General features: G+C 37.5%; 1 pseudogene; it reads left to right on the top strand.

Annotated features, from left to right (window-relative positions):
• The first annotated feature begins 3,849 nt into the window (after window positions 1-3,849).
• LOC115510469 lies at window positions 3,850-4,265 on the top strand (annotated as a pseudogene).
• Window positions 4,266-13,890: the final 9,625 nt, after the last annotated feature.

Below are 13,890 nucleotides of genomic sequence, written 5' to 3'. Positions count from 1 at the left end.
AGATAGAAATCAGTAACAGAAATAATATTGGAAAATTCACAAGCATGTGGAAGCTAAACAACATTCTTAAACAACCAGTGGGTCAAAGAAGAAATCACAAGGGAAATTAGAAAATATTTAGAGACAAATGAGGATGAAAATAAAACATACCAAAACTTATGGGATGCAGCAAAAAGAGTACTCAGAAGGAAATTTATAGCAGTAAATGCCTACATTTTAAAAAGAGAGAGAGAGAAAGATCTCAAATCAATGGCTTAACTCTGCACCATAAGGAACTAAAAAAAGAAAAGAAAAATAAACCCAAGCTAATAGAAAGGAGGAAATAATAAGGATTAGAGCAGAGATACACAAAATGCAGAACTAAAAAGCAGAAGAATCAAGGAAACCAAAAGTTGGTTCTTTAAAAATATCAACAAAATTGACAAACTTTAGTTAAATTGACTAAGAAAAAAAGACCAAGCTCAAGTAAAATTACAAATGAAATAGTGGACAGGACAACAAACACTACATAAATAAAAAGGATTATAAGAAAATACTATGAACAACTGTATGCAAACAAATTGGGTAACCTAGATGAAAAGGGCAAAGTCTTAGAAACAACACAACTACCAAAACTGACTCAAGAAGAAACAGAAATCTTAATAGGCCTATAACAAATACAAAGATTGAATCAGAAACCAAAAACCTTCCAACAAAGAAAAGTCCAGCACCAAACATTTAAAGGAGAATTAGCATAGATCCTTCTTAAACTCTCCCAGAAAATTAAAGAGGAGGGAACACTTTACTAATTCATTCTATGAGATCAGTGTAACCAAAGCATGACAAAGATACTACAAAAAAAGAAAATCATAGATTAATATTCCTAATGAATATAGGAAATCTATATTCAACAAAATATTCAATGAAATATTAGCCAAGTGAATTTGGCATTATAGTGAAAGGATTTTACACTGTGAACAAATAGGAGTTGTCCCAGAATGCAAGGATGATTCAATATATGAAAACCAATCAATGTAACACTATATTAATAGAATGAAGGAGAAGAAACTACAAGATTATCTCAGTGTAGAAAAGGCATTTGGAAAAATTCAATACACCTTCATGATAAAAACACACAGTACACTAATAGAAAGCAACCTCCTTAATATGATAAAGACCATGTAGGAAAAACCCACAACCCATCATACCCAATAGTGAAAGAGTGAAAGTATTCCCCCTAAGATCAGGAACAAGATAAGGATGCTCACTTTCATCACTATTATTCAGTATCACTCTGCAAGTCTTAGCCAGAATAATTAGGCAAGACAAGAAAATAAAAGATATGCAAATTAGAAAAGAAGTAAAATTATCTTTCTTCTAAGATGATGTGATATTATATGTAGAAAACTCTAAAGATTCAAAAAACTTTTTAGAGCTAACAAACAAATTCAGCAAAATTGCAGACTGCACCATCAACACTCAAAAATCAGTTTTATTTCCTTATTCTGGTAATAAATATAACAGAAATTTTAAAAACAATTCTACTTACAAAGACCTAAAGAGAATAAGACACTTACAAATTAGCTTAACCAAGGAGATGAAAGACTTGTACATTGAAAACTATGAAACAAAGCTGAAAGAAATTAAAAGAGATGTAAATAAAAGGAAAAGACATTTCTTGTCCATGAATTAGAAGACTTAATACTGTGAGGATGACAATACCCATAGTGATATACAAACTCAATGCAATCTCTATCATAACCCCAATGATATTTTTTGTAAAAATAAAAGTAGATTCTAAAATTCATATGGAATTTCAAGAGCTCTGAGTAGCCAAAACAAGCTTGAAAGAGAACAAAGTTGGAAGACTCACTTTCTAATGTCAAAATGCACTACAAAGCTATGGTAATCAAAACAGTATGGTTGGTACTGGCATAAGGACAGATATAGACAAATAGAATAGAATTGAAGAATATAGAAATAAAATCTTTTATTCAATGGAGGGAAAAGGTAGTTTTTTCAACAAATGGTTCCAGGAAGACTGGATATCCACATTCAGAAGAATCAGTTGGAACCTTCCTTTAGACTATATACAAAAATTAATTCAAAATGGATCACAGACCTAAATTTAAGAGCTAAAACTCTTAAAAGTAAACATAAGAATAAATGTTCCTTGGATTTGACAATGCTTTCTTAAGTATGAAACCAAAAGCACAGGTAGGGGTGCCTGGCTGGCTCCATCAGTAGAGCATGTGACTCTCTCTCTCTCTTTTTTTTTTTTTTTTTTTGGTAAATTTTATTCTTTTTTTTTTTTTTTTTTTTTTTGAGAGAGAGCATTAGAGAGAGGCAGGAGAGAGAGAATCCCAAGCAGGCTTTGCGCTGTCAGCACAGAGCCCAACGTGGGGCCTGAACCCACAAACTGTGAGATCATGACCTAAGCCAAAACCAAGAGTTGGAGGCTCAACCAACTGAGCCAGCCGGGTGCCCCAATGTGACTCTTGATCTTGGCGTCATGAGCTCAAGCCTCACATTGGGCATGGAGCCTACTTAAAATAAAAACAAAAAAACAAAAGCACAGGCAACAAAAGAGAAAATAGAGAAACTGGACATCGTAAAAATTAAAAAATTTGTCAAATAACACTATTAATAATGAAAGACAAGAAACAGAATGGTAGTAAATATTTGCAAAGCATATATGTGATAAGGACTTAATATCCAGAAGATAATAAATAACTCCTACAACTCAAAAACAAAAAAATAATCAACCCAATTTTAAAATGGGCCAAAAAGATATACAAATGGCCAATAAATGCATGAAAAGATGCTCAACATCATTAGTCATTAGGGAAATGCAAATCAAAACCATAATGAGGTACCACTTCACACCTACCATAATGGCCATGATAAAAAAACAAAACAAGAAAATAAAAAGTGTTGGCAAAGATGTGGAAGAATTGGAACACTTGTACATTATTGGTGGGAATGTAAAATGGTACAGCAGCTCTGGAAAACAGCTTGGTGGTTCCTCAAAAAGTTAAACACAGAATTACCATGTGATCTACCATGTAATTCCACTCCTATATATACCCCAAAGAATTGAAAACAGTGACTCAGGTACTTGTTCATTAATGTTCATAGCAGCACTGTTTATATTAGCCAAAAAGTGGAAATAATCCAAGTGTCCTTCAACAAGTGAACGAATGTTTTATATTTAGATTTTTCTAAAGAAATAATGGGAGATGATAGGTAGATAACAGATAGATGGATACAGAGATACACAAATATAAAGAGATTTATTATAAGGTATTGGCTCACATGATTACGGAGGCTGAGAAGTCCCATAATCTACTATATGCAAAGCTAAAGACCCAAGGAAGCTGGTGGTGTAGTTCAAAGATCTGAGAGCTGGAGAGCCAATGGTATAGATTCTAGTTCAAGTCTGAAGGCCTGAGAACCAGGAGTGCTAAAGGAAAGAGACCAATATCCCAGCCAGCTTAATCAGTCAAGCAGAGAGCAAATTCAGCCTTCCACTGGCCTTTTGTTCTAGTTTGGCTTTCAACAGACTTGATGATGCCCACTTACACTGGGGAGTGCCATCTGCTTTACTCAGTCCATCAATTCAAATGCTAATCTCCTCAAGAAACACCCTCACAGACACACCCAGACACCATCAGCTATCTGGGCATCCATGGCACAGTCAAATTGACATATATAACTAACCATTACAAAATATGACATATACATGCGATGGATGTTATTCAGTCATTAAAAAAAAAATGAAGTTCTGTTCTTTCCCTGCCACCATGGAGTCATACCTGGAGGTGGAGGCCCAGGTGCACCAAGATTCGGCTCCACCCGTAACCCATGACCATGGTTGAGGAAAGCATTACTGCTGGAAGTGTAATGGATGTTAATACTTTTTTACAAGAGGTGCTGAAGACTGCCTTCATCCATGATGGCCTACCACATGGAATTTGTGAAGCTGCCAAAGCCTTAAACAAGCACCAAATCCATCCTTGTGTGTTGCATTCATGTGTGATGAGCCTATGTATGTCAGGTTGGTGAGGCCCTTTGTGCTGAACACCAAATCAACCTAATTAAGGTTGATGAGAACAAGAAACTAGGGTAATGCATAGGCCTCTATAAAATGCACAGGCCTCTATAAAACTGACACAGAGAGTAAACCCTGCAAAGTGATCGGTTGCTATTGTGTGGTGATTAAAGTCTACGGCAAAGAGTCTCAGGCCAAGAATGTCATCAAGGAATACTTCCAATACAAGAAATAAACAAGTAAAAAATGTGGTCCTTGTTCCTCAAAAAAACCAAAAACCAAAAAACAACAACAACAACAACAACAACAAAAATGGAGTTCTATAACATAGTGAAACTTGAAAATATTAAGCTAGGTGTAGTGGTCCAGACACAAAAGGACAAATATGTAATTCTACTTATGTGAAATACCTAGAATAGGAAAATTCAGAGAAAATAGATTAGAAGTTGTCAGTGCTGGGCAGAGGTGGAATGGGGAGTTATTACTTAAGGGGCACAGAATTTTTCTTTGGGCTGATGAAAAAAATTGGAACAGTGGTAATGGTGTATATATAATTAATGATACTGAATTGGTACACTTAAAAATTACAAAAATGTACACAAACATGGTAAATTTTAAGTTACTTATTTTATTCAATAAACAATTGATTAGTGTCCTTGACTACATTCATAGTAAAGAAAAACCTTATGATTGTTTCAATAGGAAAATCCTTTGATAAAATTCAAAACCCATTCACAAAAAATACTTTTAGCAACCTAGAAATAGAAGAGAATTTCCTTAATCTGATCAAGCGTATTGTGCCAGTTATTGATTTATTGCCTTTCAGCTCCAAATTCACTCTTCAGTACCTGCTCTATGATGGACGGGATTCTTGAAGCACTCACTATTCCTTCATACCAAGTATGTGGAACTTTGCCAAAAGGGGGTGCTGAAGTGACACTGCAAGAGAAAGATGGCTTCTCTTTCTGACTCCAAAGTACAGTGTTTTACTTTTTCTTGCTCCTGCTGCACACTGGTCAGTGGTGTGAGTGGGTGGGCACATTTGGGGTGCTCTGATCCAGCTCTGTGCACAGAGCATGTAGTCCTCAGTAATCTTGCAGCCTCAGTCCAGGTCCAGTAATGGCCTTCCTATGGCCTTTCCAAGATCCTGGCCTCACAAACACAGTAGAAACCTAACTCTTTCTACACCAGCCTTGAATGGCCTAAGTCCTAAAAGATTGTTTCCTGTTTGCCTCTCAACCATGGCCCTGTGCTAGCCTGAGCAACCCTGAAAACTTTTCCACCAAGCAGAGTGCTGCAACCACATGACTTACAATGAGGGCTGGGAAGGAAGCCATGGGAAGGAAGCTCCATTTCCAAGTTTGTATTTCCTTGGATACTCTCCTTCAGCCCTGGCTGTCCTTTAACATTATCTCTGCATTTTCATAGTTACCCTCCTATCATGGTTAAATAATTCTTTGTTGAACTTTCCCTGTTTCCCTGATTTCTCATTGGGACTGACTAGATGCAGAGTGATACAAATACTTACAAAATATCTATGTTAAATATTATACTTAATGGTTAATATTGAAAAACTTCCCTTGGAGATCAAGAACAAAACAAGAATGCCTGCTATCACCACTTTTATGCCACATTGTACTAGCCATTGTAATAAGATAAGAAAAAAAGGCATATGGATTAGAAAGGAAGAAAGGAAATTTTTATTATTCATAGATTCTAATGATAACATACATTTAAAAGTCCAAAATGATCTATTCAACTTTAGACCTAACATATATGATTAACTGGATGCAAAATCAACATACAAAAATCTATTATATTGTTATTTACATGATGATATAATTATGTGTAATTATTAATACAATTATATTTCTAATATAATTAGGAATATAATATATAAGAAAAAGAAACTTTAAAAATACCATTAACAAAAAACATAAATATATCAAATGCTTAGCAATAAATATAACAAAAGATGTGCAAAAAACTGTAAGACATTATTGTGAAAAATTGAAGAGATCTCAAAAAATGAGTAGATATACAAGTTAATGAAATAATAGACTCAATATTGTGAAGATGCCAATTCTTCCCTGAAACTTATGTTTAGACTCAAGACACTTATAATCAAAATTCTTACAGGTTTTTTTTTTTGTATAGGAAACTGACAACCTTATTTTTAACATTTATATGGAAATGAAAAGGTTGGTAAAGAGCTTTCTTCTATGAAGAAGAAAAACAAGCAAGGAAGACTTGCTCTATCAAGTATCCAGACTTATTATAAAGGTACAATAATTAAAATAGTATGGCACTGACATAAACACAGAGGTGAATGGAACAGTATAAAGAACCCTAAACCAGACTCATGCATACATGAACATGACAAGTTTGTCACTGGAGAGAGTGGGTGAACCATAGCATTTCAAATATATTGTCCTGGAAAAACGGGATATCCATGTGGGAAAAAAAGAAACTTGGCCCCTATCTCACTCCATATAAAAACCAATTTCAGATAAATTATAGATTTAAACGTGAAAGGCAAATAATAGTCAAAATGAATATTTAATAATAGTAATAATAGTAAAACTTCTATAAAAAATACAAGAAAATATCTCATGACCTCAAGACAGGGGAACATTTCTTACACAGCTATAGAAAACAATAACCAAAAGAAAAGATTAATAAACAAGACCACATGAAAATAAGAACTTCTGTGTATATCAAAAGATGCTGTTCAACTGACCCAAAAGGACTCCTACAAACTCAGAAACAAAAGACAGACAAATGAGAAGAAAACAAGGAAAAGCACTTAACAAAAGAGAATATCCATGGCCCCAAAACATAGGAAATAGGGCTCTACTTTATTAGTACTTAGAGAAATGAAAATTAAAAATACATTGAGATATGGGCACCTCAGTGGCTCAGTCAGTTAAGCATCTGACTTTGGCTCAGATCATGATCTCACAGTTCATGAGTTCAAGCCCCACACTGGGCTCTGTGCTGACAGTTCAGAGCCTGGGCCTGCTTTGGATTCTGCCTCTCCCTCGCTCTCTGCCTCTCCCCCATTAGCACTCTCTCTCTCAAAAATAAGTAAACATTAAAAAAAAATTTTTTTAAAACACTGAGATACCACTATACTGACAACACCAAATGTAAGTGTAGATATGGAACCCTGAACCTTCATTCACTGCTGGGAATGGTGGATGTATGTAAATTGCAATAACAAAATTGGGAGCTAGTTGATTTTCTTTCTCCTATTCCATGATTCAGAATTCCACTCCTCAGTGGAATTCCTAACAAAAATACATGCACAAAGGCACCAAAAGACATGTACAGGAATAACCACAGCAGCACTGTTCAACATAACCCCAAACTGAAAACACAAGTATCCAACAATTACATAAAGGATAAAGAAATTATGCAGGCCGGTGGGGAGCAATGAGTGAAGGGAATCATAAGGTACAAACTTCCAGTTATAAAATTAGTAACTCATGGGGATGTAATGTACAGCATGTTACCTATAGTAATACTGTATTGCATATTTGAAAGTTGCCAAGAGAGTAAATCTTGAAGGTCCTCATCACAAGAAAAAAAAGAAAAATTTTTTCATGGCTAAGTATGGTGATGAATGTTAACTAGACTTGCTGTGGTGATCATTTCACATTGTATTCAAATATCAAATCATTATGTTGTACACCTGAAACTAATATAATGTTATATGTCAGTCAATTATACCTTAATAAAAATAATTTAAAAATATGGTATATTTATACAATGAAATAATACACAACGCTGAGAATGAATGCACTATAGCTTCATGCAATGACATGAATTTCATACACATAATAATAAGTCAAAGAAGCCAAATACACACAATACATATACTATATAATTCCATCTATGTGAAGTTCAGAAAATGAGCAAAACTAAATTATAGTGTTTAATAGTACATGTTTAAGTTGTTAAAGCATGAAGAAAGGTTAGGAAATTATTACTATGACCTTTAGGATAGTGCTTACTGCAGAAAAAGACAAAGTACTAGTGATCAGGAGGGGCGTGAGAAAGACTTCAGGGGTGTTGAAACATTCTAGTTTTTGACCCAGGTGATGATCAGTTGGAGGTTAACTCTGTAAAAATTCATTGAGCTGCATATTCTTTGTAAATGTTTGTAATATTTAATTTTTTGAAGATTAACAGAACAAATGACTGCCTGGCAGCACTGAGGACGCAGTAGACAACATCACATTTTAATAAGTCCTAAATGTAGGGACTTACAGTGTGTAGGAGGCTGAGAGTGAGAGATGTGGAAAAGGAAGAAGGTAATGACCCAGGATGGGGACTGGTTTGTCAGGACTCTTGAGGGCTGGCAGGGAGGAGTGGGGAAAGGAAATCACACATCCTTAAAATTGCAGTTCCTGAGGCAGACATTCAGGCAGACATAAACCCAATTCATTAAATGCCCTAGGAGAATAGAAAGACAAAAGACCAAAGATCACAGTGAGGGAGAAGAGTAAGTTCATAGATGTGAGAGTCTGGAAGAAGTAAAGTGTATTAGACACAGAAGGAGAGCTTCAGTGAACACTGCAGTAAAATGTAGTATATTGATACCATGTACACAGAAACGAGGATCTTTTAGCCTAGTATTCATTCATTCATTCATTCACTCAACAAGTATTTATTATCAGAAACTATTCTAGTTGCCATAGAGAATGCAAGAGGGTATAAGACAGTTCTTCTCTTTAGTTTTAACTAAGATAAAACATATCCTCATGAACATTTAAGTTACAGTTCAAGATTCCACTGCCCAAAGGATAAAGCCCCAACTCATGCCCACACATGGCATACAAGCTCCACCTCATTTTGACCCCTTGCCAGTGGCATTTCCCCCATGGGTCTCTGCTCTTCCCCAGAGCAGCTCATCTTCACTATTTCTGTGACCGTAACAGAGGCCCAGTTCTATGCACTTTATACCTATTCATTCTCACAATGACTTTAAGGGTCAATACCAATATTATTCACATTATTGTTCAGGTGAGGTAACAAGCCAAGAGAGGTTAAGTAACTTTTCACATTCATAATAGCTTGTAGGTGCTGGGGCCAGGACTCCAACCCTGAAAGCCTGGCCCCAGGGAATGTGCTCTCCACAACTACAACTGAGCCTCAGCCATCTTTCTCTGTCCCATGACAAGTCCAAACTTTTTCATCTCTCTGTAGCTTTGGATTTTCTCCCTGTTGTCTTCCCCACAAACTCAGCAAGAAGGCTGCCACCTCTGTGCACCCTTCCATGGCCACCTCCTCAGGGCCAATCTCTACCTTCCTCCTCCATGCCCTCAACTTTCATGGGCCTCTCCTAACATGTCCCTAGATGTCCTCAAGGGAGAAAGCTTGCCTTGTTTTTTGATATGCCTTCTCCAGAATTGTTCACACATGAAATTACAGGCAATGCTGAATTGGATCCAAAGAAAAACGTAAATCCTAAATAAGTGGTGCCAATTTGAGTCACTAAGGTTAGAAGAAAGAAAGGCCCATGCAGTCTGAGGTAGCCCAGGGAAGTCTTATGAAAGGGGTAGTCCTCGGTTAGACCTTAAGGGATGAGCAAACTGTGTATCCCTGAGGATGATCAAGAGGGTGACCAGGGTGGGAAAGAGTGTGTGCACAGGCCTGGTGACTCCAATGCACAGGGTATCTTTAGAAGTCCATCTTTAAACCAAACTTCACAGAGCATAGGCTGCAGGCAAAACAATCAGAGATCAAGAGGCAAGAATATTAAAGTACCAATACAAATACCTACCCTAGGAACCCTCAAAAAGTCCTTCTTAAGTAAATCTAGAAAACCAGAATACTTCAGAGTATAAAAAAGATTAATCACATTTAGAGTTTTTCAATACTTTTTATTGGATAATATGGTACACAACTGATTGCAGGGTTGGAACTGCTCTGAATTTGGAACTGTTTTGAATAAATCAGTATTGGGGTGCCTGGATGGCTCAGTCAGTTGAACGTCCGACTCTTAATTTTGACTCAGGTCCTAATCTCATGATTTCTGGGATCGAGCCTCACATCAGGCTCTGTGCTGACAGCGCAGAGCCTGCTTGGGATTCTCTCTCTCCCTGTCTCTCTGCCCGTCCCTCTCTCTTTTCTCACAAAAATAGATAAACTTTAAAGATCAACCAACCAACCAGTCAGTATAGGTATACGGAGATTTTACTGCATTTTCTTTGCAACCAGGCCATCTGAGTTGTTGCCATCAATCAGGGCCTGGCCTGAGATTGAAATGATGCCCATACTATGCCCATCTATGCCAGCAGCAATCTCCTCTCCAAGCTTCTCATAGTTATGGTACATCCAGTCCTGCCACTTGCAGGCTTCTGACATGAAAGGGGGCACTGGCCATACAAAAGAGATATTTCTTGAGGGGGGCATAGTGTGGATTTCTATGTAGTCTCTTTTTTGGGGTACCTGGAAATATATGCTACCAGGTTAAGGTTACCGATGGAATGTCTTTGCAAACCAGACTGAACAAACTAGGAGGATGAGCTCTACTATCCAGATTGTACCTCTTGTCCTGCTTAATCTTTGCTCTTCTTATCATCTTTCTTCTAGGGGAATGAGAGAAATATAAAGAATATATAAATATTCTTTTCAACAGATGTCTACAAAGGAAAGAAAACCTCTCCATTATTCTTCAGAAGACCCCAGACCCATCAGAACTTCCTTGAGGTGCGGAGAGAGGCCCCTTGCCTCCACCTGCCTGGCCTATCACTAAAAGAGAATCAAATATAGGTAGTAAGCCTGTCATCATGTGAGAAAACCTTTCCTTTTACTTCTACATATTTGCCTTAGATCATTCACAAATAAAATTTACACATATTTCATTGGCACTACTACATCTACAAATCACCTTGATCTCATTTAAATTCATTTTGCAAATGGGCAAGCATTGTTCCATGACTTTTACTGATTGCCCAAGATTGCAAAGTTACTAAGAAATAGTGCCAGGCCCATGTCTAGGACTTCAGGGTCCAACTTTGTCCCACTTCATAGCAAACACATTAAAACATATTCCCATCCCACAAAACATATAAATTTTTGCTGTATAATTTTTATAATTCCAGCTTGGAGTTTCCTTATAACTTATAAATGTTTTCTCATGATCCAAACTGTTAACATTTTTATGTAATCATATAGGGCTTGAGTTGAGTAGTAGCTGACTCATTGATATCATGTTACATTTTGCAGACTCTTAATTAAATATTTACTTCAATTTCAGTGTTTAATCCTCATGTTTAGAAGCCAATTCATTTTTTTCCAGGCCTGAAATATTGTCATGGGTCCTCGAAAGGTCACAGGCCCTGAGCACCAAGCCAAGAATGCCTCATGGCAGAAAGAGCTACCAGCACAGGGGTGTGATGTGAGCAAAGGTTTAGAGGCTGGAATATAGAAGGCAGGTAAAGGTGGCTGTCACAGATTCAGCTGGCTGGAACAGAAAGGACAGAATCTGGTCTGTCTCTGGCCTTCCATTAGCAAGGTCTAGCTTGTGGATCTCTGGGACAATCTGCTGCCGGCACTCTGGAACAGGCTATTCTTTTATGTTAAACCATACTATTAATCCACAGAGTTAAGCAGCATCCAGAAAAACTTCAAAGATGATCAAAGGAAGAGTTTATTCTATATGTTAGTAGAGTCCTCCCCAAAACAAATCTCATAGGATTCAGGGATACTGGTTCTGACTGACCTCATCACCAAAAACCCCCAACTCCAGAGAGAGCTGGGATTGGAGAGGAACTCTAGAGAGAGCAAAAGGGACCCCCACTACCACTCCACCCCGCCTTCTGTTACCATGGGGACATGCAGAACCCTTCCACCAAGCAAGCCTGGGATTAAAACCATTCCTATTGAACCTCCTGCTGGGTGGCCTCGTTTTGGAGGCAACATATTCCCAATAATTCTAAGTTGAGTTTTTGTAAAATGCATTTTAAATGCACAAGCCAGGGAAATCTAACTTTTTACAGGTGTCGTGTACTGCTCCAAATCCTTTTTAAAAAAAGAAAGAAATTTTCAATACTATAAGCAGTCACTCTTTTTGGATGTCCATATTTTTGCGTTCTGCAGAGTTTTATTAAATTAGGACACATTACCACAGTACTTGCTGAAAACATATTGCATCAGGCCTTGGAATTTAGAGAGAAAAATGAGTTGTTGTTTGTGCCATGCCATTTTTCTTCAGTAATTGAAACAAATTTGAAGATGTGGAGAAACCTGGGGATTCTGGAGAAGCTCTTCACTCATCTATTTCTCTAGTTGCCATGGAGAACAACAGTTTTAAAGGCATCTTTAAATAAAGTCAGCCCTGAGCAGAAACCTCTCTTCTTGAGTGAGGCAAAATACTAAGGGGGTGGGAGAGAGGGCTCTTTGCTGCTCTAAACGGCAAGTAATCTGAGGAAGATATAAGTGAGCCTTGTGTTTATTCAGAAGACACATTCATGTAGGAGACAGCAAGCAGTTCTGGGGCCATGCACCTGCCAGAACTTTCCAGAGCCTCCCTCTCATGCTCAGGATCCAGTTTCTGATCCTTAGAGCTATGGGCTTCTGAGAGCTAGCTCTCTCTCCATATTCATCAGGCTTCATTTACCAAATATTCTGCTTCTTTGTTCCCATCAGTCCTGGCGCTCCCAAGAACATGGTCCACCCTTTCCCATTGCCTATAAATAACTTCCTTTGACACATCTGTCCAGCTTCTCCCTCTCCCCCTTCAAATTTTTCCTTGAACCTCTCATCCCCTTGGAGCTCCTTTGTTCTGGTTACCTTAGGAAGGAGGGTACTCGTCAATAAAATGATGATGATGATGATGATGATGATGATGATGATGATAGGTGTTTATTATGCACATATGAAGCATTTAGCATAGATTATCTCATTTTATCTTTGGGCAACCTTCAGATAGGTGCTATTTCTATCCCCATTTAACAGAGGAGGAAACAGTTTTAGGAAGCACAAATGACTTAGCCACACAATTGGCACATAGAAGAGTAAGGGTTCAGCCCACACTTTCCAACTCTAGAGTCTCCACTCATATTGTCTCTCCACCTAATCATTCACTCATTTATCCAACCAATATTTATTGAGCCACACACTGTTCAAGGGCAGATAGCAATGATGAAGGCAAAAGAGGTTTCCACATTCATTATGATTCTTCGATTTTAGTAAGGGTACATAGGCAAGAAATGAACAAATAAACCAGATAATTTCTGAGATGGGAGCTGTGGAGAAAATACTTCAAGGAATTGGGCAGAGCAGTGGTTTTCAAATTTGAGTGTGCATGAGCTCACCTGGGTGGCTTTTTGAATCACACATTGCTGGGCCACACTCTCAGAGTTCCTCATCCAGTAGGTCTGGAGTGGGGACTGGGAACTTGCATTTCTAACAAGCTCCAGCTATTGCTGGAGAATACATACTTGGAGAATCACTGCCATAGGGAGTAATTAGGACTTGAGTGGGATGTGGGGAAGCCATTTTCAGGATGTGTGGCATTTGAGCTGAGACCCAAATGATGAAATGAGTAAGCCACCAGAAGATATGAAGATGCAGAGGGTACCAAAAGGGCAAAGTCCCAAGGTGGAAATGAGCTCTCACTATTAGAAGGACAAAACAAAAATATGCTGGGTGTTGAATGAGGAAAAAAAGAGAAACAGACAAGGGCCAGCTTAGACCTAACACAGTTTAGTTATTTCTTTTCCTCCTGCTCTGCTAGACAACGTTGTTTTAACATGAAAATTAGAATGTTTTTAACCAACAAAATGTTGACAATTAGTTGATTTAAAAAATAAAGATCCATTATAAGATTGTTTTAAATGGCACCTCCT

Source organism: Lynx canadensis, chromosome A3 (genome assembly GCF_007474595.2).
Source record: "Lynx canadensis isolate LIC74 chromosome A3, mLynCan4.pri.v2, whole genome shotgun sequence".
Lineage (NCBI taxonomy): Eukaryota > Metazoa > Chordata > Mammalia > Carnivora > Felidae > Lynx > Lynx canadensis.
This window is presented reverse-complemented; position numbering and strand designations above follow the sequence as displayed.